Below are 26,819 nucleotides of genomic sequence, written 5' to 3'. Positions count from 1 at the left end.
AAGAGCTAAGGAGGCTGCGCAGCGATCCATTCAGAAAATACGCGACATCGTAGTGCTTACGGTAGCAGTGCTTATAAACCAGCAACGCCAACCGCATTACCGCGTTGCCATCCCCGGGACATGCGCATTTCCCAACGGTGCGGCGCGTCTCTCGTCTTAAAGAAAATGAAGGACGTGATTTATTAAAGCTTCGCCAAAGTTACCGCTTAGTAGGCGCCATAAATGGCATCGTCGCAATTATTCTAAATCAGATAAGCGCTACGGCGAAGCGCTTTTTGGCTTTTATCTCAGATTACGCGATGTGCGGGAAAAGGGGAGGGAGCAATATTGTATACGTTAAATACAAACTTACCGTAATACCGTGAGTTAAAGGAATTGCGAGATTTCGATGTGGATCGATTTACACGCACGTCTCTGTTACATGTTGTTTTAATGTACATCTCTCTGTGTGTATAAAATATTCACGTATATAATAAAACATATAACAAATATAATACAAATATAATAAAATATACAAGAAATAAAACGTATAATAAAACATATGAATAAAAGAGCATATATATTCCGGTTTTATTCCGTATTTTCAAAACTATTTTCCGGAAAACGTCAACGCGAGAGAAGATACGCCGCTGTTAAAACATATTTCAAGTTTCAAGTGTATTAAGAAAGATAATATTGTAAGTCGGGAGAAACTCTCTCGATATAACGATCGAACGCTCGAATTATAACGCGCTTCGAAAGTTTCGATGCGTATGAAGGACGCGTTGAATGCGCGCCAATTCGTAAGTTCGCGCTTTCCGAACGAGAGCACGTGTCTCGTTACCGAGAAGAGGCTGTCTCGTCAACTTATTCGACGTATATCCGTATTCGCGGATAACTCTTCGAGAGAGAGAGAGAGAGAGAGAGAGAGAGAGAGAGAAGCGTGGACGTGACTTAAATTGCGAATCACTCGCGACGATTTTGTATATACTCCCGCGGATATGAAGAGCGCCTTTGTCCTTGGAAATCCTGAAAGGAGATGGGAACGCGCATCTCTCTATCTACTAGCTTGCGCGCGACTGCGAAAGAGCGTGCGACGGTTCATGGTTCTCGCACCTGTCGACCCGCCGACCCTCCCCCATTTAATAACTTAAGCCTATTAGCAGCGAGTGCCTTTGGTCTTGTCCCCCCCGGGGACGCGGCCTCTTCTGTCTCTCCTCTTCTTCTTTTTTAGCCGGAAACCACGCAAACATTACTTTTTTTCGGTCGCGGGAAAATACTCAATTGCTCTCTCTCTCTCTCTCGCTTTTCCGTTTTTTTCCCCAAAGCACGCGCGCGACGCTTATTAGCATCCGGAGCGCAAATTATTCGTCGACTGTTATTACCGTTCCTCCTTCGCCCGGTCACAACGTCGCCGTGGAATGTTTTTCCCGCGATTATCCGGGTTATTATTGTTATTTAAAGAGTGTTTGGCCTTTTCCTCTGCTTCCTTGGTAATCACGCGCGGACTACCAGGCGGATTACTTTGCATCTTCTTTCTTATTCTTTGAAACTTCTTCTCGCGCGCGTATCAGAGTTTTAGAAAATAAAATTCATTGTGTTTTTCTTCAAGCGACGAGAATCAAAACTATGAGTTTTATATGTTTTTTATTTTTTAATGTATTTATTTATTTTCTTTTTTTAATTTGACTAACACACCGCGCAATTTTTTAAGCACTAGTTACACACACATACACACACATGCACGTTATATGTATAAACAAAAATTGTAGGAATTTTTAGCACAAAAAACGATACACAAGTATACGTGCATTTTATGTCACATAAATGTAAACAAAAAAAAAAAAGAAAAAAAAACAAATTTTGAGTAGTAAACTAGAGAGGAGGATGTAAACTAGATGTTAGGTAAAAAAAGATTTGTGAGAAAAAGTCATTTCACATTTTCCGGGATTGCTACCATTTCTTTTTGCGCGCGAAAACATTATTCTTTCGGCAGTAAAGCGCGGGGGAAGGAAGTGCGGGAAAAATAATCATTGTGTTTCTCTCTCTTTTCTCTTCTTTTCTCTGTGTACGGCGTTGATTAGCATTTGCGCGGTAATTTATTTTTGTTCTTGCGCGCGCCACATACGTTCACCTAACACACGTCCGCTCTCGCTGAAGTCGTCTTTTTTTTTTTTTTCGCGTAACCCTTTTTCTTTTCTTTATGTCAATGTCACACGTCATTGTTAGTTAGTATTATTATCGTTTTAACAATCTCGCATTTGCGCCGCATTACCTCTTTCCGATGCATCTGACGATTGCTGTATGTTCGAAATGCAATTGTTTCTTATTTTTTATTAAAACTTTTTTTAGTGTTACACTAAGAGAAGAATGTTTTAGCGAAGAGTTTTTTTAGCTTTCGCACTTTAATGTAAATAAAAATAAAGATGGTGCAATATATATTTATTTTGCATTATAAAATAAAGAAACATACAGAGAGAGAGAGAGAGAGAGAGATTGATTGATTGATTGATTGATTGATTGATCGCTTTATTTATTATGCGCTCTGGGAAAGAATTACCCTCAAGCGCAAACAATATAAAGAATTACAAAAGTGTACAATAATAATATGTATAATAAGAACAAAATTAAAGAAAGACAAGAATAGAGAAAATTAAAAATAAAAATAAAAATAAAAATAAATATAAAGAAAAAGAAAAATAAAATAAAATAAAATAAAATAAAATAACAATTTCAATTTTAAAGGTAGTAACAGAGAGAGATTGATTGATTGATTGACTGATGCTTTATTTTTTAGGCGCTCTGGGACAGGTCCCCTCAAGCGCAACTTAACAAACATGAAAATAACTACAAACTTAATAAAAAAATAAAAGAGAGAGAGAGAGAGAGAGACAGGGTTCAGAATTTTCCGTGGAAAATCGACAAGGAATATCGGCGAACGTTTCAGAGGAAGGTTTTCGACTGAAGTAAATTCTTGAAAGAGCGCCCGCGGCGGATTGACGAATGGTAAACGCATTCGAACAAGCCTGCATAACAACCACGAGAGCATTTTCCTCTCTCTTTAAGCTTTACCCACTGAAAAGAATGGAGAAACGTCGCCGAACTCCCACGTGATAAGGCGATTACTCTTTCTATTTTTTCTGCTAAATTTATGCCATCAGCGCGGGCGCGCCACGCCGGCAGCAACAATATTTTCGTTGTGCCACGGGCAGAAAAGCAATTATCGTGCGGCGCGCCGCGTTTTCTTGCGCCGCTTGTCCCGGCGCTACAAAGCGGATAAGGATCGGAGCTGATTTCCGGTGTTGGGAGAGAGTTTTACGGTCTGTCCCGCTAATTGAGGCGGGCGCTTTCTCTCGCGGATGTTAAACACGACGAGTAATAGGCTTCTTACGCGAGTCTACTTACACCCGATCCCGATATAATATCGCTCTATTGACGTTTACAACGTCTAAACGCTGTACGTGCTTCTTCTTCTTCTCGGTCTCAACGATCTCTCTCTCTCTCTCTCTCTCGGCGTTAATCCGCGTATAAATAAAACGAAATGTTTTATATGCGTGCCGGTTATCACGCGAAGTCTGAGCCGCGAACGGATTCTTTCACACGTTACGCGCGTGTGTATGTATGTACGTACATTCACGTTGCAAGTACGTACTACATACGCGCTTTTTCTATTTTTTTTTCCGCGCTTTTATTATTTCATTTTCTTCTCGCCAAAGTCGCGCGCGCGCTTTATTTGTCTTAAGAGCGTATAATGTGGAGGAAAGTGAACAGGTGAACGAATCTATTGTTTAAAAGGATTTGGACTTAAAGAAGTGGAGTTTTTCCACGCGGTGCGTATAAAATTTCTCCTCTTTGAGACGTTCCCGCTCTTTTTCTTTCCTCTCCCGTTTCTTTTTGATGTTTAGCCGCGGCAATGCGGTGTCGCTACAAGTGACGTAAAATGGCAAATAAAATTGTACACATCCAGTATTTTCGTTTGAACGATGACTATTTTTTTTTTGTTTTTTTTTTTGTTTTTTTTTTTTTTATCTTTGTTTTTTGGAGAATGCGCGCACTAATTTGAGACGCGTTATAGGATTTCGCGGAACGCTTCGCGACGATTTCCCCGCCCGGCAACAACAACACACAACGGCAGGTAGTAGATAATGGGTTTTTTTTTTTTTTTTAAATGAACGGGCGAGAAGCGCCTAGCCGGCTAGTGAAAAATAAAACACTGTCTTCTTTTCGCGAGGTAAACGCGAAACGTAATTCGTGCGTGCATACATAACGTCGGCTCGGCAGCATTGACAATGGAACGAGCCGGATTATGTATATCTTGTAACACACAGAGGTGCGCATCCGCGACGGCATGAAATTTACGACGGGCATGCCGACGGCGACGCCCGAGTGGATTTTATTTTTGCTCGCGCTTGTAACTAGGAATTTATTCCGGATTTCATCCGTTCCGGCCGGCTGCGCTTCGGTACAGAGCGAGAGAGGAGAGAGTAGTCGGCGGTGCGTGTGTGTGTGTGCGCGCGCGCGTGTGTGTGTTTATGTGTGTGCGCACGTATGTACGGAGAGAGTACAATCGAATTATCAGCAACCATGGGAAATCCTTTAATACCGGCACACGAATTTACCCTTCCCGATCGATTAATTCCCTATGAAATCACCGGCCGTCCTCGTCGCGGATTAGGTCTCGGCGCGCACACACACACACACTGACACGTGGCGGTGGCGTGGCACACCATCACCGCGATGTTTCGTGGGCCCGTTGCAACGCACGATGCAAGCGGAGCTTGGATGCAAAATTAACGAAGAAGTCCACGCTCGAAACCGAAGGGACGATGCATCCTGCATAATCTCGTTTCACGCCGCCGTATATCCAAACCCCCACTATCGCTCGCTCGCTCGCTCGCTCGAGGCTCGTTTAATGAAGTTATAACATTCAATGAGAAGTTATGTGCGCGATCGCGGGGAATTTGTTTCGCGCGCTAACCAGTTCCGGCCGGTCTCGCGGATATTTGATTATATTCGCCGCTGCCGCGTCCGTTTTCGTGGTGGGAATTCAGGCCGCGGGGAGAATAACACACACACACACACACATCTATTATACGACGTATGTGTGTTTTGCGAAACGGCTTGTCTTTCGGAGACGTCGGACGCAGCGAGCCACAACCGCGCTGGAAGTCGAGAGTTATCTAACAAGAATAGCGGTTTATTTTAGTGCGGAGGAGAATCGATAGTGTTCCAATTACGCGATTGAAAATTGCGGAGATATCCTTGGCGAACCTCGACCGCTGGGCGCGCGGAGGAGGAATTGAAACACACGTACGTTCTTCAACCAAGAGACTCTCTCGATAACGGAACAAAGTAATTGCGAAAAATATATAGAAATTTTTGAGAGCGCGCTTTTGATTTCGAAACGTCTCGAACAAAGATTTACGTCACACGTGTATATATACATGTATATATATATATATATATATATATATATATANATATATATATATATATATATATATATATATATATACATGTATATATATATATCTCTCTATATTGTATATATATATATATATATATATCTCGTACGGTCTTTAAATGAAAACAAAAAGTTTCGACGACTTTTTACGAGGATTATTAAGCGACGACTCGGAGAATAAAATCGGCAATTTCGCCCGTTACCGGGTGTATAAAACCTCCCGGCGATGTTGAGAAGTTCGGGAATAAACCTGAGAGGAAAATTTACAACTCTGGATACAGTGCGAATAATTAAACGAATTGACTGGCTCGGCGCGGTCGTAAAGGAGGAACATTATCGCGTCTATTCGGCAGAAGTCACGGGAAAATCGACGTAGGGGGGAGGGGGGGGGAGAGGAAACGCGCTTGCGGAAGAAGAGATGAGAGAGCGAAACGGAACGGGGTCGGATCGTTATGAGGCGCGGGTGCGCGCGTTTTATACCATAACCGAGCTGCCGCGCACACATCACGAGTGTGATACCGCATCGAGTAAAGAGAGCGAATAGAAGAGAGAGAGAGAGAGAGAGAGAGAGAGAGAGAGAGAGAGAGAGAGAGAGAGAGAGAGAGAGAGAGAGGAAGAGAACGGCTCTTTTATAACAGCGGCGCTCGCGGTTAAGAGACGTTTTAACCAAGATAAATTTCGCGCGATTAAGGATAAAAAGAGGCGGAGAAGGATAGAAGAGCAGAGAGAGAGAAAGAGAGAGAGAGAGAGAGAGAGAGTGGGCGCGTGATAAGACGATGAAGAGTAAAAAGAGTGGGGCAATCGAAGGAAGAGAAATTCCGGAGCGGAACTTGGCAGAACACATCGATGCTCACAGGTCGGGCTTCGTCGATGGAGAAAAGAGGTACGAAGAAAGAGAGAGAGAGAGAGAGAGAGAGAGAAAGCAGCAAATGCACCGAAGCTTGCAAGGAGGCGAAGAGAAGAAGAAGCGGCGCGACGAGTAAATAAAATATTCAAGAAGCCCGGAGCCCTGGGGCGTTTGGTCGTGGATACCGGGGGTGTCTGCTCCAAGTGGTGGTCGGGAACCGCCAGAAGCGGAACGGGAAGGAGAGAAGTGAATGCTGGGAACCGGTCGGGAATACTCGGCGGGGCCGAAAGTTCGGCGGGATAAACGGACCCCCGGTCCAGACGGAGCGGAAGAACCTTCGCTCGCCGCTACCACCGCGTACAAAGGTGGAGGGTAACGCGGCTTGGTTTTATCCCGTGGGATTCGACGCTCGAAAAGCGAGGTGAGAGAGAGAGAGGAGCGAAGGGGGGCGATCCTGAAGGGGAAAATACTGTGTTCACGTCGCGTGTGGCGTTCGAGAAACGGACGGTTGCACCTGCGGTTCAAGACCATCTTGCCCTTTACTCTCACCTCCGCCGCCTGGACGTCTCGCGGGGCACACAGTTTCCCTCTTCGCGGTATTCCCGCGATCGTATAATGGAAATTGGACGTACGTTTAGCAGCTTACCAAGGCGAACGTGGCGTCAAACCTGCGGAAGCGACGCGTGCATTTTTTTGTTTTTTTTTGTTTTTTTTTTTGCGTTTTATGTAACAACGAAACGCGATAATAAATGTTTCTCTTGTGCTCTCGTGGGTGCAAGTTCTTGAAAAAAATATTTTCGCATTTCGTTATCTGCGTTTCAATGAGAGAAGATTATTTTTGCGGTTGGAAATGTTTTAACAACTTTGTCTTTAGAAATGAAACAAAAAAAAAAATAAAAAAATAAAATGGTGTCACTTTGAGCAAAGGAATTTCTCTGTAAACGCGTTCGCAAGTTGAACGCCACCGACGACGACGACGACGACGACGACGACGACGACGTATATCAGTTAATTCCGTGATCTCGAGTTCTCTCTCGTATCTGCGGCAGAATTTCTCGATTTCGAATTTCACACGAAGCTGGCGGCGCTCTCTTAAAGCGAGTCCCTCTCCGTTTCTCCTCCTCGACACGCCCCGATCTCTTCGATCCTGCATCTCCTTTCGACTTCGTTCGTTTTGTCTCCTCCCCTACATAAACACTCGGTCTAGAATCGCGGTGCAAGAACGTCGGAATGACGATCTTTCAAAGGAAACAAGGTACTTCTGGCCTTGTGGATTCGGAAAGTACCGGAGGAGGAATTCCGTAGACCAACAGAAGTTAATGAAACATTAATCGAAAACGTCAAGGATTAGACGCTTGCAAATCTTCGCGCGAGTGTCAGAGAATCCGCATTCCGCACGCAGCGCGAGAACGACGAAATCTCCGAGATTTAACCGTGTCGGATAAACAGTCGAGGTTAATTGAGTGTGATATCAATTATCGGGTGTGATAATTCAATTAAACTGAGAATATATATTTTTGTTGGATATATATATATATATATATACATATAAATGTACATTATAAACTAAATATATGAAGTCTCGCGAAAGTTTATTCGCATCTTTATTCATATTTTTGATAAATAAAAACTAAGCAAAAAAAAAAAAACAATAAAACATTCGTCGATAGAAGAAGTGAAGGAAATCGGATATCTTTTATTATCGGGGGATTGAAATTTAGCTCGTACGCGTACAACGTGATACCGCGCGTGATAAATCTCGACTATAAAATACGGTTTCGTAAATCTAAATCACGTTGAATTCTGTTTTCGTTTTCCCTAAAATATGCAACTATTTCGCGAAGTCCGCTTTTGGACCGGATCCGGGTAAATATTGTATCGGAATGGCACGGCAAGAAGAGTATTGCGGTGTCTCTCGCGGGCAACTTTGTTCGACGTTCGAGTTTCCGGCTCGGGCCATGACTCTTGGTGCAACCGCACGATCTCGTCTGTGGTCACGAGTGGGATCTAAATTAATGGATTGGAGCGCGATACATTTTCTTGTAAAGGACAGGAGGATGGACTATTGATCTTAAGAAAATACGTTCCGACTCGGGAATCGCAACTCTCGAACGCGGAGTTTCTTCGACATTGGCGCTTCCACGTATTTTTTTTCTACTGTCGGGATTCGCGCATTTAGTTGAGATTGTGATTCGATTTAATTATCTTGTTTTATTTCCTCTTTATTTTCAAATTTTCAAACGCTCAATTAAAAAATTCGCTTCAACCGAATGATTTGCGCGTCAACCACGTCTGCGAGACAAGTTAGTTTTTTTTTTTTACGCGTGCTTGAAATTTGTATTTGTGTGATTTTAGTTAACTCAAAACACACATTGCGCACGGTATTGGCGCACGTAGGGTGCGACACTCGTTCTTTTTTTTTTTTTTTTTTTTGTCCACGCGTGAGAAGTGAGCATTCGCGCGGGACTTAAAAAGAGCGACGCTATATAACCGACCATGGAATAATTCGACTTGGTATTGCGTACGATAATCCGCCGTGTCACACGCGGTGCGGGGAGATAGAAAGGTGAAAGTATCGGGGTGGGACAACGCGAATCGTCGAAGGGGAGAGGCGGAGCGGGCCGGTATATATATATACCGAGGATTATAATAAGCCGGGCCGAAATTTATTTCGTTCTCCATTAATAACGACACTCTAGGGCGCCCGAAAGGGCCATAGCATACTGCTACCCTTTCGCCACGCGACGCTTGTTATTACCGTCGCCAAGGGTGGCCCCTTATCCCTCAGAGTTTGCTCGTTTACTTTTGAAAGAGTCGGACTGTTATTTCAAAAATTAACCTTTCCCCTGATTTCGCGCGATAGTGATATAAATTTCTCACTGTGACTTCAGACATTTTATTCCCGCATTAATTGAAAAAAAAAAAAATTTAAAAAATAACGAATTCTTCGTGAGAGTTAAAACTAAAATTTTACATATATTGTTGCACCAAAAAAATTATATTCTCGTGGAAGATGTTCTACTTAAAAAATCTTATATCAAATCTTCTTAAAGATTTTAGATGATATTATTCTGAAATTAAGAATATATTCTTTATTTAAGAATATGTTTTTAATTTATATATTTTTTATTTAAGAATATATTCTTAATTTAAGAATATAGTCTTTTTCGATAGTGAGATATGTATGTTTTTCTATAGAGGCTTTTTATATTCTAATCAGTATATATTCTTATCAATATTTAGAGGATTTTCCTCTTAAAATAAAAAACTCTTCTTGGCGCCTATTTTAAGTATAAAATATACTTAAAGTAAGTGGGATATATCCTCAAAACAAGAATACAATTTTTTCGGTGTAATATTGAAGAAATGACTTGAATAATTCTGGACAAATTTATTAATTGTAATTATTTCTTTTGAAAAAAAAACAAAAATTATTAACACGAACAATATATTACTTTTGTTGAATAATAAAATCTTCCCAACTTCGCTTCTAGCGCGCGTCGTATCATATATATATATATATATATTAATCTCTGCTAATTATGCGTAAATCCCGCGGTATACGTCGGAATGATAACGTTGTAGCGCATTGGCAAATATCCCTTGGGAGATGTCGTTCGATATCCGACGTAAGCGACGCAGTCACGGAAACGCATTTAGGTGAGATACTCGCCTAATTAGTAAATAGGTATAAATCCACTACGCGCGTATGTGTTTCCCCCCGCGCGCGCGCGCCGAGCAACGAACCGTGTATTACGTGTATTACGATTAGAACTTAAGTCATTCCCAACGACAAGTTAATCACTGGATGTGTGTAAGCGACGCATGAATTGGTTGCGCAACAGAACAACGATAAGGGGAAACGTTTGCGATCTCGTTGAATGCGCCATCGTTACATAAATTATCCGCGAGTGTGTTAATTCGTGCAACAATCAACGCCTCTCGTACACACTTGCCATTACGCGCATCGCGATTGACGTTACAGTACAGTAACTTGACTCTTGAGCTACTCCATTGTGTCCTGTTGTTCAAATGGCGTCCACTCTCTCTCTCTCTCTCTCTCTCTCTCTCTGGTTGCCTCTCGAAGATATCTAGCAGTTCCCGGCGCGGATAAGGACACTACGTAACACGAAATCGCGGGACAATGAACCTCGCATGCGATCATCATCGGCGCGTTTATCGCGGGAAGTGAATTACCGCGACGAGTATCGAGGCATCGATCGAAAGTGCGCGGTCGGTTGCCGCATCCAGCGCGCCTCGCCGACATCGCGGTTCGCGAGCAAATAGGCTAATTAGACGATTGAACGTTATTCGAGAAGCAAAAGCGGCTTCTAACGAGCGGCGTTGCGGGAATGCGAAATGATCGGCGTATATACGCTAACGAGATCGTTCTCGGGAATCACTCGGGGGGCCGCAAAACGAAACCGATCGTCGAGACAAGATTATTAAAGGTCGGATGTATGAATCGACGCGCTACATCGCAAAATCGACAATTGACGATTGCAATAAGCCACGCAGTTTTGAACAAGTATATATTAGAGATAAAATATATACACACCGAAAAAATTGTATTCTTGTTTTGAGGATATATCCCACTTACTTTAAGTATATTTTACACTAAAATAGGCGCCAAGAAGAGTTTCTTATTTTAAGAGGAAAATCCTCTAAATAGTAATATATTGATAAGAATATATTACTATTTAGATATACTGATTAGAATATAAAAAGCCTCTATAGAAAAACATACATATCTCACTATCGCGAAAAAGACTATATTCTTTAATTAAGAATATATTCTTAAAAAAATAAAGAATATATTCTTAATTTCAGAATAATATCATCTAAAATCTTGAAGAAGATTTTTTAAGTATAAAATCTTCTACTTACGAGAATATAATTTTTTCGGTGTATGTTTGACAATAAGAATTTTCGAGCGAGAGAGAGCGAAGATATATATGTTTCTCACGTGTGATTCAAAGCTCACTTTCTCTCGCGATTAGAAGCTCTTAGAAAGCGAGATCCTCCAAGTCAATTCTGGGTTGTATTATCACTTTTCAAGGATCTCAATGGGACTAGTTCATTCGACTTGTTTACGCCTCGTTAACATCGAATAGGGAGCGGAGCATTATGAAGCGAAGCTTCTATACGTTCGCTACGGCGGAATGAAGTGTTTGTAGTCATTCATTCGACGCTTTCATTCAATATTAATTTTTAAGTAGAACGAATGAACGAATGTATTATATTGAAATGTATAGAAAGAACGATGTATAGATGAGAAAGAATTAGAGAGCTAGAGAGAGCGCGCGTTGAAAGAGCAACTAACTGACGAGAAGAAAAAAAGCTCTCGTAAGAAAAAAAATTAAATTGTCAGTTCAATAGATTGGTTAGAGGTAATTCGAATCCAAATTAATGAAACATTAATATCGCGGCCGCGCGCGATATTATGTGAGCGTTATTAATATTTACGAAACATTAAAATGAAGTTGTTATTTTGTTTCCAGTGTAGTAAAGGCGGTCCGACGGAGGGAAGTTACGTCCAACAAATCGAATTCACGGTGCAAATTGGTGCGTTGGGAAGCAGGTATTTATAATAATAGAGTGTAAAAGCAAACGTGCAATTTGCATGCTACACGTTATGAGCAGCGAGAATGCGAGACATAATATATAAACTTTAATTACGTCGCTTTAACTCGAAATTAGAATTGTACTTAAGTTTTAATTGGATCGATAGTCATTATCGCAGTAAGGCAAACTTGTGAGCGTCATGATTGGCTTTTCAATTTTAGAGTATTCCGCAATTGTGCGTTTGTGTGTGTGCGCGCGCGCGCACGCGCGTGTGTGTTGTGTGTGTTCCACTGAAAACTATTATGCATTTAGTGGAATTTATAATGAACGTAATGCAGTTATAAAACGTAATGCAGTTAAAATGACACTGTTATAAAAAAAAAAAAAAAAAAAACATAATACAGTTAAAATGTCACGGTTTTCGATCAAAAATATATCCGGCGGGATATATTGTCGCGTCTCGATAAAGAGACGCGCGTTCACAACCATATCGTCCGCAACTATATCGTCGCGAATCAGAAGAACAGCTACACATAGCAGCGTCTTTCTCAAAACGTCGTTCTTCGCCTCGTCGTGAGAATTATTTTCCACATTTTTCGCCTTCGAAAGATTTCATTCTTCGAGTTTATATTATATACCCCCCGGTTTCCGTTTGCGCGCGAAAAGACTTGCGGCGCGGCGCGGCGCGAGGCAAGAAAAACGTGTTTCTCAGTTTCCGTTTCCTTAGAATGGAAGTTCTCTATTCCGAAGTCATATTGGTTTCCATTTGTGTTCGAAAAAAAAGCCGCGCCGCCGCTCGTCGCGGCGGTGAAAACGCGCGTTTCTCTCACTTCTTCTCTATCTCGCGATGGCTGCATCCATAAAACTCGAAATAGCTATACCCCGTTCTCTCGAAGTAAATTCCGTTTTACATTTTCCGCGCGCGTGTCAATACAGAAGATTCTATTTTCCCATTGATTTTTTTTTTGTTCGTTTGTTTGTTGCGCGCGAGAAAAGTCCGCGCTGGAAATATACGCGATTTCACTTCTAATCTAACGGAATTTTTAGTCCCTCACCCGATCGAGAGATCTGGGAAATAGCCTTCTTCAATCTCTCTCTCCGACAAAAGCGATAAACGGTCGGAGAGAATCAGGGGCGAAATTCAGCGCGATTTTTCCGCCGAACGGAAAAGAAAACGCGCAATGCGAAGAGAAAACGCGTTTCCATCCGTGGTGCATATACACCGCGCCACTGTTGTCAGAGAGCGCGCTGTGTTTAAGGTCGCTGTGTATATAACGCGATCAAGAGGAGTCGGTCGCGTTTGCCGTCGCGTAAAGTCTCGCCCGAGACGTTATTGCACGTGACGGACGTGCTTTCTCTCTCTCTCTCTCTCTCTCTCTCTCTCTCGCGTTACTCTCGCGGTGCCGCCGGAGATCACGGACACCGACAGATGCACATGCTTGCCGTAGATATTTGTCTCTCGTGTCTGGAGCAGCTGGGGTTGCGCCTGGAAATATTGAAATATTAATAGAATATATCGACGAGGCGCGGAAGATGCGCGACGCCGCGAAAACTCGGAAGGGAAGACTGTCGAAATTCGGTATTCGGATCGTGGCGATCATGGCGAGGGAGGGGTGGGGACATCGTCTCGAACCGAATCCGAACACCATTTCACCCGTAAGGATTACCGGGAGCGACGAGAGGGAGCGGAGGAGTTGTTGCTCGCACAGACGAGTGTCCGCTTCGCGATCGGTCGAGCACATACTAACGCCCGTGTAATCGGATTTTTTAGACAGACGCACACTTGTTGCGAGTAGCATTGTTCGCGGCGGACTACGCGGGATGCCGACAACGACTATGGGGGTGGAATGCAAATCAGGTCGTCGCTCGCGGCGCGATTAGCGCGCCGGGCGATCGATCGATCGTCGCGCGCGGACGCGGGTTTTAATTATTGAATACCCGCTTAGACCATCCGCACGGAGAACCCCGATTGTTCCAATCGAGAGATCTCTTCGGAGAGATCTATTTTGAGAATATATTCGAGATTAAACGTAAAAACACGTCCGCGCGCGTTCTTGATGTTGTGAAACTTTTCGAAGGAAATAAAATTCCGCAAATTCCATTTCTCATTTGTTGTTGAACATTTCGCGATTCGCGAGGCTCGACACTAAACTGTGAGAGATGAGATCCTATATATATATATATATATATATAGCGCACGAAAATTCTAAAAAAAAAAAAAAAAAGATCACGAAGATTCTCGCGCTGTAATTAATGATCGAGACGACTGTAAATTAATGCGAAGCGAGGCCGAGTGAGAGATATAAGAAATATATTTTCCCGGGATCGGGATAATTTCTTGCATCTCTCGACGTTCGAAAACCCGAAGATTATCGCGGGTACCTTCACGGAGAAGGGCTCAGGCTCGATTGCTATGCGCGCGCGCGCTTGCTGATTACAAGCCTGAACAATGCGCAGATGGTCCGCTTTCATCAATGGATAATCTTGTTGATTTCACAAGATACAGCGTAATCGCATCGCGTGCACATTGCGGACGGAGTGGGACTCTCTATCGGATTCGGCCTGTGTCCTTTGTCTCCCTTGCGTAGGATATCCTCGGGACAAAGAACCAACTGTTACTGTTTTCGAAAAAGGTTGTTCGGATCTAAAAGATCTGAAAAATCTTTTCCTCGCGCACATCGCGCGCAGAAACAAAAACGTTTGATTGTTTTACTATAAAAACAAACAAACAAACAAACAAACAAAAAAAGAGTAGACTCCAGATTGGTCCGCGAAGTTTTGTTACAAAACGCATGCGAACAATCGCGCGCGTAACTCGAGGCAAAGCGTTTTACGCTATAAATGACACAACTATGTTAAAATATTCGGACGCGCGCGCCTGCTGCAATTTCTCCAAACAATGTAACTTCGCCTAAAATTTGCACGACCACCACCCGTAACACACTCGCTATGGCAGCGGCGCCTTCCGCAAACGCGCGCGAGCATCCCCCCGGAGAGTCCCTCCCGTTCCCGCCGTTATCCCCGAGAGACCTCGATGGAGAATCCTCTCGTCGTCGACTCGTGGCGAAACTCGCTCGGCATTCGGCGTCAGCGTCTTGAATGGTGACAAACGGCATGTACCACGGAACACACAATCGCGTCGTGGTGGCTGCGACTGCAGGTACAACCGGGAGCGGGGGAGAGAGGAGGGTGAAAGGAAGGAGGTGGGCGACGGACGAGGAGAGGGTGGACGGGCGCGGAGAGGCTGACTGCAGCGCGCGAGCAATGCGGCTGCTGTGCACCCCCCTCCTCCCCCAACAGCGACGTACAGTTGACAGAAGCGCTTACGGAGGCGAGAGATCGTGTAGTGCGTTCGCCTCTCTATCTCTTCATCCCTCTCCTCTTCGTCCCGCTTTACATCTCGCTCCGTTTCCACGCTTGTGCACGCGTGCGTACGTGCGTGCGTGCGTGCGTGCGTGCGTGCGTGCGTGGATGCGTGCGTGCGTGCGTGCGTGCGTGCGTGAGCGCATTCAAGCATACATACACTACGGGGGTGGCGCGCGTCGTACACGGGTCGATTCGTGCGAACGCCCGTACGCGTAAATTGAGGGAGTAAACGCATACGCGAGCTGCGTCAGATTCTTATGAAAATTACATCGAGGTAACTGTATCGAGATAATGAACGCGCGCGCGATAGAGACTCTCTCTCTCTCTCATACTATCGATTTCGCATATTCGTTTTCTGGCTGGCCCGCGACGATATGTGTTTGACGGTGCATCCTCCCCGTCATATCTTTCATTTACCGTACGTACGTTTCTTTCTGTTATCTTTTACCTACCGATAACTCAGAGAGAGAGAGAGAGAGAGAGAGAGAGAGAGAGAGGGGAGGGGAAGAGCGGTCCATTTCACGTCGCGTAATATGTTGCGTATGTGAAGAGAAGAAATATATGAAAAATGAAATGGTCGGAAGGCATGATGCAATGAGAAAGTAAGGAGTAATGGGCGAGATAGGCACTTCAAGAGGGATCAGTGTAACATGAAAGAAAATCGTATGTCTTGTGTGACATATCGTTTTGTGCAATGCGTTTATATATGCATATGTATATATATATACATATATATATACAGGGTGTCCCAGAATTGGTTTAACATCTCTCGTAGACAGGTAGAAGGAATAAAACTGAGGTGAAAAGTCCTATACCATTTTGCTAGCTTCGCAATAGTTACTGAGATTTTAATTAACAAAGATCCGCAAATAAACATGCATAACGGTGTTACCCATAGCGACATATGGGAGGAGCTAATATAACAGCATATACTATAACATATACATATTAAAATGTAATTGTGTGTAGCGCGCCGGGCTGTCCTACGCGCGTAAGACAGCCCGATGCACGCTTATTCGCGGATCTTTGTTAATTAAAATCTCGGTAACTATTGCGAATCTAGCAAAATGGTATAGAACTTTTCACCTCAGTTTTATTCCTTCTACCTGACTACGAGAGATGTTAAACCAATTCTGGGACACCCTGTATATATAGCGCGGATATATTCACAGATATCATATCAGTCGCAAGGAGATACGTGAACTCCGGAGAATGGGGGGGGGGGGAAGAAAAAAACAGTTTAATCGGAAATGCATATGTTTGCGCATAAGAGCGAAATTCGTTTATATATCTAGACCGCGGTGGGGGGGGGAGGGGGAGGGAGGGAGAAGTATTGCAATCCCGGCGTAATGTTTTATTAATTAAAACTTTCGCGCGCACGAGGCCGCGAGGGTAAATTGCGAAATGCTTAAAGCACAAGTAGTAATAAAACGTGTTTGCGGCTGATGCTAATGAAACGCGCGGTGTGGTGGGGAACGAACATTTATATAATATAATAGCCGGCCAAAAACAAAGAGGCAAATGGACATTACACTGGTTACCTCGCAACGGCGATGTTGTGTACACGTCGCGAAATGGTTGCATTTTACGAGTCCGAAGATATTGAACATTTCGATGGGGGGTTTTTGCTGTTTCGTTTTTTTTTTTTCAACGACAGCTAAACCCAAATTAAGGGCGGGATAGCAATTGCGAGCTGCGGGCTCTCTGTATATTTTGCCGAGAACGCGTTACAGACCTGTTATCAGTTTTCTCACACAAGTTAAATCTTACGGAATCCCATATAAATCTCGTACTTGAGAGTTTGCTCTACTACTAAGGGGATGCGTATTTTTCTCGATAAAAGTAAAGCAAAAAAAAAAAAAAATAAAAAAGAAAAGAAAATTGTTTCTTCAATTATTTTGTATATAATCGTTATTTTATTTGCGCGCGCGTTTGATATTTTCTTCTCCCGAAGCCAACGCTGTGTGTACAGCTTCTTCTTCTCACTGAGCGCCATAATCGCACCGACGTTCTCGACCGCGAATAGCGATACAGAGAGAGAGAGAGAGAGAGAGAGAGAGAGAGAGTCCGAGTCAACTAAAACTAAATCCGAGTCGACCGAATCGAATGAAATCCAACACCGTCCGAAGTGCAGAAGTTCCCAGGCCCTTTCCGTCCTCTTTCCGATTCCGCGTCTCTCTGTTTCCCGTTTGCTCTCTTTACGCGTTTCGAGACACCGGCGTACAGGCCGGAATAGTGATCAGTCCGCGCGGGTGTCTCTTCACCACACGCACACGCATGTCCTTGCTGAGGATTGTGTACGTATAAGTGTGAGTGTGTGTGTGTGCGTGTGTATATATATATATATACGGGCATACGGTTTTGCGTGTGCGTACGTGGAGAGGCCACAGCGCGGAGCCCCGAAGCATAGTCTCGACTCGACTCGAGCGGCTGAATCGATCCAGCCTTCTCCTGTACGCTCTCTGCGCCCCCAGAACCAGCGCCGAACGCGAACGAACACCTACCGTCCCGCACCGAACGCCCACCCTCTTTCACTCTGTCTCGTTCTCTTTCTCGTCTGGCTTTCACCCCGTTCCGTCTGCATTTCCCGCTCCCGCTCTCTCTCTCTCTCTCTCTCTCTCATATTCTCTCTCTTTTTCTCTTCTCTCGCTCTCTCTTTCTCTCTTTCCCTCTCGCGACGCCGAACCATCGACCAACCTAGTCACGCGAATGCCCGTTTCAAAAATGCCCGGCTCTCGGGCATCGTACGCGCGAGCCTTTTTTTCGGTTTTTTTTTTCTCTTCCTCCCCTTAACTCCGTTTCCCTTTCGTACTCGGCTACCCGAAACTCGTTCGAAGAATTTTCGCGGCTGGCTAGTCTTCCTCATACCTAAGTGTTTCCTTGGGTTTACTTCTATTAGTCTTGTCCCCCTATAACTCCAAGAGACAAAGAGAGAGAGAGAGAGAGAGAGAGAGAGAGAGAGAGAGAGAGAGAGAGAGAGAGAGTGAAAGAACGAACAATAAGATTCTTCTCGCGCACGAATTGCCATTTGCTTTGCGAACGTTCGAGACCGGATGTACTTTTAATTGTTGTATATGCGTGAAATAGAAATATTTATATAAAAGAGGAAAAAAGTTTTCACACATTGAACGTTACCTTCCACAGAGGAAAAAAAAAAAAGAGCTCGCGGGAAACTGTTAGCACGTCCCGCCTGAGTTTTGCGTACCCACACACACACACACACACGCTCTTGTTAACATAATCCAGTTAACTGGAACATCATAATAAAAAGCACTCGCAATGTTGAATGAGATCTAGTTTTTGTATTTATAAATGCACTTGTTACTTCATTTGCGCGACTCTGTTTGTTTGTTAAGGTGCATTTATTCGTACCCCCGCGCACGGGTACGGATGTAATCAGCTACGCGCTGTTTTAGCGCGCAGCTTATAACGCATACAATAACGTTAATTTTTATGTAATCGAGAAAAGGAGATATTTTTAGAAGAAAGCATTTGTGTTTTCAAACACAATAATAGTTTATTAGCGATGAGAACTCGCGGCGCATTTAATTGCGCGATATACATTACGAGAATTGCAACGTATATACAGACAACATGAACCGCGTACGAGCGTCATTTAAAAAAAAATGTTCGTCGACCGCCTGTTAATTATCTCTTATCGTACTCACTGCCCCACATACCTAATGTATTTTTTTACGAAACTAACGCGAGCGACGGACGCGTTTAAAAAAAAAAAAAAAAACTAGAAGCGGTCCGGATAGTTTTTTGTTGGCGAAACATTCATATCTTGAAACGTGAAATTTTATTTTTTTTTTTTAAAGTCGAGATGTATATCCAGCTAGGGATCTCGGCAATTCGCGGAAACTTTGGAAAACGCATAAACAATTAAACACACATAAACAAACGAACTTTGTTAAATGACGTTTAACGAAAACAATACTCGCGCGGAGAATGCAGAATAAGCGTCAAACGCTAGTTTGCTTTCTCTCTCTCTCTTTCTCTTTCCTTCCTCTCTCTTTCACTTCTCATTTTAATTAATTTGATGAAACCGCTCTGTATCAATGTTGGTGATGATTTGTGTCTATGTGCGCGCGTACACGTACCAAATTGCGTGTGCATTTGCAAATTGTATACATACCGCCGTGTGCGTACGTACAGACGATAACTATGTAATACAACGCAGAGGATATTAGTTAACATATTGGTGAAACAGCGTATTACGTGCAATATTACATACATATATATATATATATATATATATATATATATATATATATATNTATATATATTATATATATTGTACGAGCTATATGTGACATTATATGTTACATACATTATTTGAATATGTATAGGTTTGTCCCAGATTTGTGGAGCCATTGTCGATAGACGCTGCATCGCGTATAAATGTATAATTACGTTTATTTGCTAAGATATTATTTTCCAGTTTAAATCTTTCACGCGATATTCTGCTTCTGTCGTATAAATTTTCATATAAATCCGAGTTGAGCGAGAATCAACTCTCGTTTTGAACAAATGTGAGAGCATATATAAATTATTTCTTTTCAGAAACAACATACTTTAGAAATTGTTAATTAGCGATTGATTTAACGACCTTTTATTAAACCGAATTCGAATAGAATTGTTAAGTAAAATTGTGATATATAAACAAAATATACATATATAAATTATATTATAAAAATTATATATAATTTCAACTCTGTCACAGAGAGACACAATAAAAAAACAGAAACAAAAAAAAAAAAATTGACACGTCAATACGTGCGGACGCGGAAATAATTTTTTTTGGCGAGTTTTTATTGAATTTACGTGTAAGGCTATAACGCCATATGATAACGCCACATACGCATTCATCGATTCAATTACGCGCGTATGTCACGGAGGCACCTCCCCTCGGTGTTATCCCTCTCTACGCCGGTGATTTGTGTCCCCCGTCCGTCTGCGTGCGTGTCTCCGGGCTGCGTGTGCATTTGCAAATTGTATACACACCTCCGTGTGTACGTACATACGTACGTACGATAACGCGGTATTTGTATTCGAGCATACCTAGACGCACGCAAGCACGCACGCACTCACGCACGCACGCACGCACGCGCTTACATGCCTTGCCAGCCAGGCACCATCGCGGATATAGGATGGCTAATGGAGAAATTCAGCCCGCAACGGAAACTGTTACTATACGCTCTTGTTTCTCCTGTTCCGCCGCTCGTAATCGTGGCCGGTCGCCTTCTCTATTTAGACTCTATTTGATGTGGATCGCGCGACAAGCGCGCGCGCGCGAGAGAGAGTTCGGTCTCTTCCTAGCCGGCCGGCGGCCGGGGTCAATTTGAAACTTTGTCGGCTCCGTACTGGGTGAGAGAGCGAATCTTGACGACGACACCGCGTTCGGATTTGTATAGGGTTTGCCTTGCTGCACGCTTATTCCACGCCCGGATTTCGCATTGCTTCGTTGCCGCAGCGTTTCGTTTGTTGTATATATACATCAACCATCGGGATTCGAACCACGAGCGAAAGCAAACTTGCACCATTCCCGACTTGATCACGTCGGATAAAGTGAGCTTTTTGTTATCTGTATTGGTATTTTTTTATTTATTTATTTTTTTTTTAATACAATAATTCAAGTTCCGGAAATCTGGAAAATATATTAACCAAAACACGTTATCAAAATATCTATTTATAATTGCAAATGCAATTTCTGCATGTGTAAAAGCTAATAGAATTTAAAAAAAAAAACATTTAAAATATTGATTTGTATTATTACGATATATTAAATATTTCAGATAATTCCGATTGTTGTTGTTTAAAATATTTTCTGTTATTAGTACAAGATATACAAAATAATATGTAAAACATGTGTAAAATAATATATAAACTAAATTTTTTTTTACAAAATAATATGTAAAACAAAAATAATACATAAATTTAAACTTGTTGGTTTTGATACGTTTCTTTTGCACTTTATATGTATAGATGGCGAAAGAGCGGTGTGTGGCTCTCGACGAAAACGATTTCGTATCACGGAAAAAGTGTGCGAAAAAAAAAAAAAAAAAAAAGGGAGGAAATCGAGGATGTACGCGCGACAGGTCGATTCTCATATCTTCGCTTTCCCAGAATGTCCATTTTAATCTGTTCAATTCCGTGATTTGTGACTTCTCTAATCCCTCCCTTACTCTCACAGGCGACGTGTCTCCCGATATAAATAAACTACGGATTTTTCTGTCGATTTCGCGAAGCCGTATATACGGTGTGTGTATATACATACATACACCGTATATATATATATATATATATATATATATATATATATATATATATAATATATACAGCGTATATACATATATACATAAAACGTCGCGCGAGATTGGTAATATTCGCGTTAACTTTCGCTGGAATTCGATTTGCGAGTCGTCACATTTTATTGGATCGATAACGTTTCGAACTAAATGCGATTGAAAATTATCAATGTAGTCTCGATATCGATACATCCGTGTGTGTTTGATGTAATTTTTTACAAATGCATTTTAAATGTTCGCGGGAACGTGTTATGTCGCGCGCGCGCGCGCGCGCGCGCGTGTGTGTATTATCGATCATAGTCGACGAATAATAGCAGTTTCGCGAACAAAGCTTGGAAAATATTGTCTCTATCTATACGACATTATACGTGGCTCGTATTTGTCCACGCTATTATCTACATAATGTCGTAATAACGGCCGTTTCCTCGTACGTACCGCAGCGTTGCATTCGTACGTGTACACGTTCGCGCGTGTGTGTGTGCGTGTGGCAAGTGTACGAACGTGTATATCCGCGAGTGCGCAAATGTGCTCGAGAACACACACACACGCGCGCGCGACGTGAGGGCCGAAGTAACCACGGATGGGCTTCTACGGAACGGTATCTAATAGGCGGGTTTGCACCGATGCATAATGACTGGAACGACTGGAGCGGCACTGGATATCGGCACTCCACACCGAGCGTGTACGTTTATAGGACAATCGATGATGTATTAATGTCATAGACGCGCTTCTCTATCTCTCTCTCTCTCCGGGCGAACGGACGAAGCTCTTGGCTCGTACCGATTCCGCCCGTTACGGGCGTTCATCCGCTTGATACAGATAGTCGCTCGTATACGCGCCAATTTGTCACGACGTCAATTCACCGTTGTTAAGAAACACGCACGCCGGGTTATTGTCCCACGTCGATGCGACTAATCCGGCATGACTCATCGCGACGATCCGAGCGCGAGAATTAAAAAAGATTGAAGATCTCGAAGAGCGTAGTCTCGGAACTTATTTCGGTACTTTTTTGTTTTTTTTTTTTTTTTCGGTCTGGTTCGTGTGGATTTTGTTTGCGATAAATTCGCTCGATAAATTCTGTAAAAAAAAAAAAAAAAACAAATGAAGAGCAACGAAACAATCGGTAACTTAAATCATTCGCGTGCGTTTCGATCATCTTTTGTTGTGTTCCAATTCGCGAAATTCGCGATGCTTGATGATTCGCATTTTTAACGTTATGTTTCGGCAAGATAAGAAAACTGCTGTTGTAAAACGAAAAAACTTCGAAAGGACGCGTTATTTGGACTAAGATGTTCGTGAAAATGTCTCTTCTCTATCACGATAAGCTCCCTGCGATGTGTACACAGATACACACGAGCCGCAAACAAGACCGGAGACGTCGAATCGATAGCAATTCGGAGGCGAACAGAGAGGCGATCGGGCGTCGACATTGGTAACAGTCGTGGAGGGTCGATCAACGCGAATTTCGTGACCTAGATCCGGTGGATTTAGAAATTCGGAGAGAGAGACAGAGAGAGAGAGAGAGAGAGAAAGAGAAAGAGAGATCGGTTCTCTCACAAAAACCATTTTGCAGTTTTCCTTTTGTTTGGTCTTTGTTTTCTTTTTTTTTTTTTTTTGCTGCAAATTCTCGAAACGTATTTTTGCGCGCTCTCGACGATTGGCCCCGAACATCGGCGGAAGATGCATTTCATCATCAGCGCGATGCTCGGACACGCGCAAGAGCATCCATCACGAATGCATCCCAGGTTAGACGTAGGCGGTGGGCGAGTTGCCGAATCCGGATACACCGAATCGATGTGTATGCACGTTCAAGGCAGATAGGAGCATCCGGATATTGACAACGCGCCGCGCTTGAGCGCTGCGAGTTAAATTCCTAGATCTATCAAACCACCAGCGTAAACGCCGATAACGCCCGAGATCACGATTCCTTTTCCACCCTTAAGAACGTTACAAGAACAATTTCACACACAGCCGGAGCTTTTACGGTCTTTTTTTTTTTTTGGAATAGATTTTATGCGAGATCTTCGTATTTATATCTTTTAATAAACCTCTTTTATTTAACAATTTTTAGTTAAACAATTTCTCTGTGTGCGATCTTTCTTTCTCACCGTATAAAATTCCAAAAAGCTGATGATCGTTAAAAGATACGTTGCTTTCGCGTCCCATTTTTGCCGGCAGTTCGAACGAATACTGACAAGCGTACTGACTTTCTAATGAGGCTTGATGAGATGTGTTCGTTGACTTTAACAATGTTTACAGACCATACATTAACTTCGAGTTATCTAGATGTAGAACAATAAGCGCGACACACACACAAGTGTATACTTACATTCGAATATTATCATAACTTTAAATTCAGGCGTTCTTTTTTTTTTTTAAATAAATTATGTCACAATCACAGAAGTTTTACGTCAATGATATTAAATATATTATTGACGTTTTTTATATTTTTGTTAACTACACTCAATACTTCTCTATGGTGTAATATAAATACAATCTCTTTCATCCTGTTTGACAAAGTCAAAACTTGCGTGGTGCGTCCGAATATTGAAGTTACTCGCTGCATGTGTTATTAGGTCTACCGGAAAGGTCTGTCCGTTTTTGGAATAAAACAAAATACAAATTTTTCTTAACCGTCAATAAACTTTATTAAATAATATAATTGCCATTATTATATATATATTAATGACTTCTTGCTAGCGTGAGGGCAATTTGTATATTCCATTTTTGAAAAATTACGAAAACTTTGTATTTTGTTTTATTCCAAAAACGGACCAGAACTTTCCGGTAGACCTAATATTAACTTTGTGATAAAAAAAAAATAAAAACTTCGCTCTTCGAAGTAACGTAAGCGAATCGCGATCATTTTCGCGTTATCGAGAAATAGTGGAGAAAAAAAAAACTGTCTGCTGAAAGAAGAAATGAATGAATTTTGCGTGAAATAATGAGATAATTTTTTACAATGAAGCTTTTCGTACGATAAAATTAAATTTCGTTTTAAATAGAATCTTTTTTTTTTTTTTTTTTTTTTCGAGAAATGACCGATTCAATTTATTCTTTGTGAGCGCGGAAATTGAAAGTAGGCGGCGGAATCCTCGTGGCGCGTCGTTCTTCTGTTGGGCGCGTCGAGCTCTCTCCGTCCGTTTGATTCCATTCTCACGAGACGATCGTGCGAGAGTCCAATTAGGTAACTCAGGCAAGCAAGCGACTCTTTACGAACGATAAACGCTCGGACGATTTAACTCGCAATAATAAGGGGGGGCCCCTGTGCGCAACGTCTGTAATGACCGGCTGATTCAGCGCTATTTTGACGCGTTACACGCCCGGCATAATCACGCGCCGCTTGCGATTTTCGCGATCTCTACGTGCGGAGCCGACAAATTAACCCTCTCTCTCTCGTGGTATTCGCGCAACCAGTAGACCCGTCACTCGCACACTCTCTCTTCGCACTCCACCCCTTCGAACCCGCCACCCCCTTACCTCGCGCCCTCTTCCTCTCTTTCCTCCCAGTTTTCCGTCCGGGGGTAAATGCTGAGTATTTAGGATTCGCGAGCTCTACGTCGTGTAAACCGAGGCGAAGCTCGAGTCGTGCAAATATTTGATTCCTAAGTCTCGATGAAACACACCAACTCTACCCGGCGCGATGCCGCCGCCGCCGCCGCCGCCACCGCCGCGCGACGCCACGTTCTTCTCCCTCGCTCGTTCGCTCTCGCGTCCCGTCTGGCGGTGGCTCGCTCGACCAGATTATTAACACGATTATTACACGAGCAAACACACAAGCGAGCGTTGCGCGTTGCGTTCAACACAACGAGACGCGGAGGCGAAATGATCCGCGCGTGAGAGTATAATTAACGTCGCGGCTGAAGGATACACTGCGGGCGATACGATCACGCGATGGTGCTTGTATACGTACAGCTGGACGCGGAATCGGGAAAAGTGTCCCCTGGTGTGAGCATTTGATTCTCGTTGGCCGTTATACGGCGGAAACGATTTTGCTCCGCAAAATAAGAAACCGACAGATTCACTCAAACGTGCGTCACTATCTTTCTTGACGCGATTTTATGCTCGCGTTAGGCGCCTTGACGCACACATATATATACACACACAGACACACAAAATACTCGAGGGATACGTAAAGAAACCCCGTCGAAATTTCGCTTGAGCGGTCGCTTTCAGCAAATCCACGGTGAATCCATCATCGGCGAACTTATATGATTAAGCCCCGGCTGCTAGCGAGAGCTCTAGCGGCCCGCAAACTCTCGGTCTCACCGTCCCCTTAATCATATCTATTTTACACTATCATCGAATCTGTTCGCGAACGTTCGTAAAGGGGAAGAATTGCGGGAGAATGTGTCGAGGGGGAGACCCGTAACCGTCTCCGTCTCTCTCTCTTCGAGGAGCACGCTCGGTTCCGCACGGAGGCGCGTTGAAACGTCGGGAGGAAGGCGGAACGACGACGAGACGACGTGACGCGCGGCGGCGGTGGTGGTTTTGGTCGATGCGACTCACCCTCCGAATGCGTTAAACCGAATTAAACAAACACGGCCGCCACCGCCGCCGCCACTGCGGCGTTCTACGGCGTATAACATATTTCAGAGAGTCGGGCCGCCAACCCTGCGTAGCTCATCCTCCTCCTCCATTCCCCGACCCCCCCCCCCCCATGCACATACACACGTGCACACACTCCGCTTGATTATTTTCTACCCCTGGACACCGCCGCGTGGTGTATGGAACTACGGCAATCTCGTTCTCTTTGTTATCTAAATGAAAGCGTTGCATCGTTACGCGAGTGCATACTATTTGATATCTGCATTCTTTCGCTCGTAACTTGGTGAGAAGGATTTAATGAGAGATTTATGATAACGGTTTTTGTGGGTATGCGTGCATACGTGTGTGTGGGTGTGTGTGTGGGTGTTTGCGAGAGACGGGATATAAAAACGTAGATAAATAACTAAGTAATTAATTAAATGAAGTAAGATGTGTGTACTCTTTGTTAAAATATAAACCTGTTTTTATTTTTAATATATTAGTTGTTGTCAATTTAAAATATTAAAGAAATTAAAATTGAGATATAAAACATTTTTTTTTTTTCTATTTCTACTTTGGTCGAAAAGTAAAGACGTGCTTGTATTCTTTTCGCAATGGAAAACCAAATGGTTTTTCGAAATATCACTTGTATTGTCTAAGAGGTTGTTTAAAAATAAGCAACGAAACAATCTGCTAGAAAAAGCGTGTGTAAATAATCAAAATCGATTCTCTCGATATTGATTGTCGCCACTTTTATCTC

The 26,819-nt window shown here is 43.0% G+C and overlaps 1 protein-coding gene across 1 annotated transcript in view; it reads left to right on the top strand.

Moving 5' to 3' along the window:
* Positions 1-26,819, top strand: part of LOC109856623 — a 285,949-nt gene that overhangs the window by 47,050 nt on the left and 212,080 nt on the right. The window contains exon 2 of the mRNA XM_020432093.1: positions 11,792-11,871. The gene's annotated coding sequence lies outside the window, so the exon portion shown is untranslated. The remainder of the gene's footprint in view (positions 1-11,791; positions 11,872-26,819) is intronic.

Source organism: Pseudomyrmex gracilis, unplaced genomic scaffold (genome assembly GCF_002006095.1).
Source record: "Pseudomyrmex gracilis isolate BER0280 unplaced genomic scaffold, ASM200609v1 scaffold_126, whole genome shotgun sequence".
NCBI lineage: Eukaryota > Metazoa > Arthropoda > Insecta > Hymenoptera > Formicidae > Pseudomyrmex > Pseudomyrmex gracilis.
The sequence above is the reverse complement of the archived record's forward strand: the minus strand, read 5'-3'. Positions and strand labels throughout refer to the sequence as shown.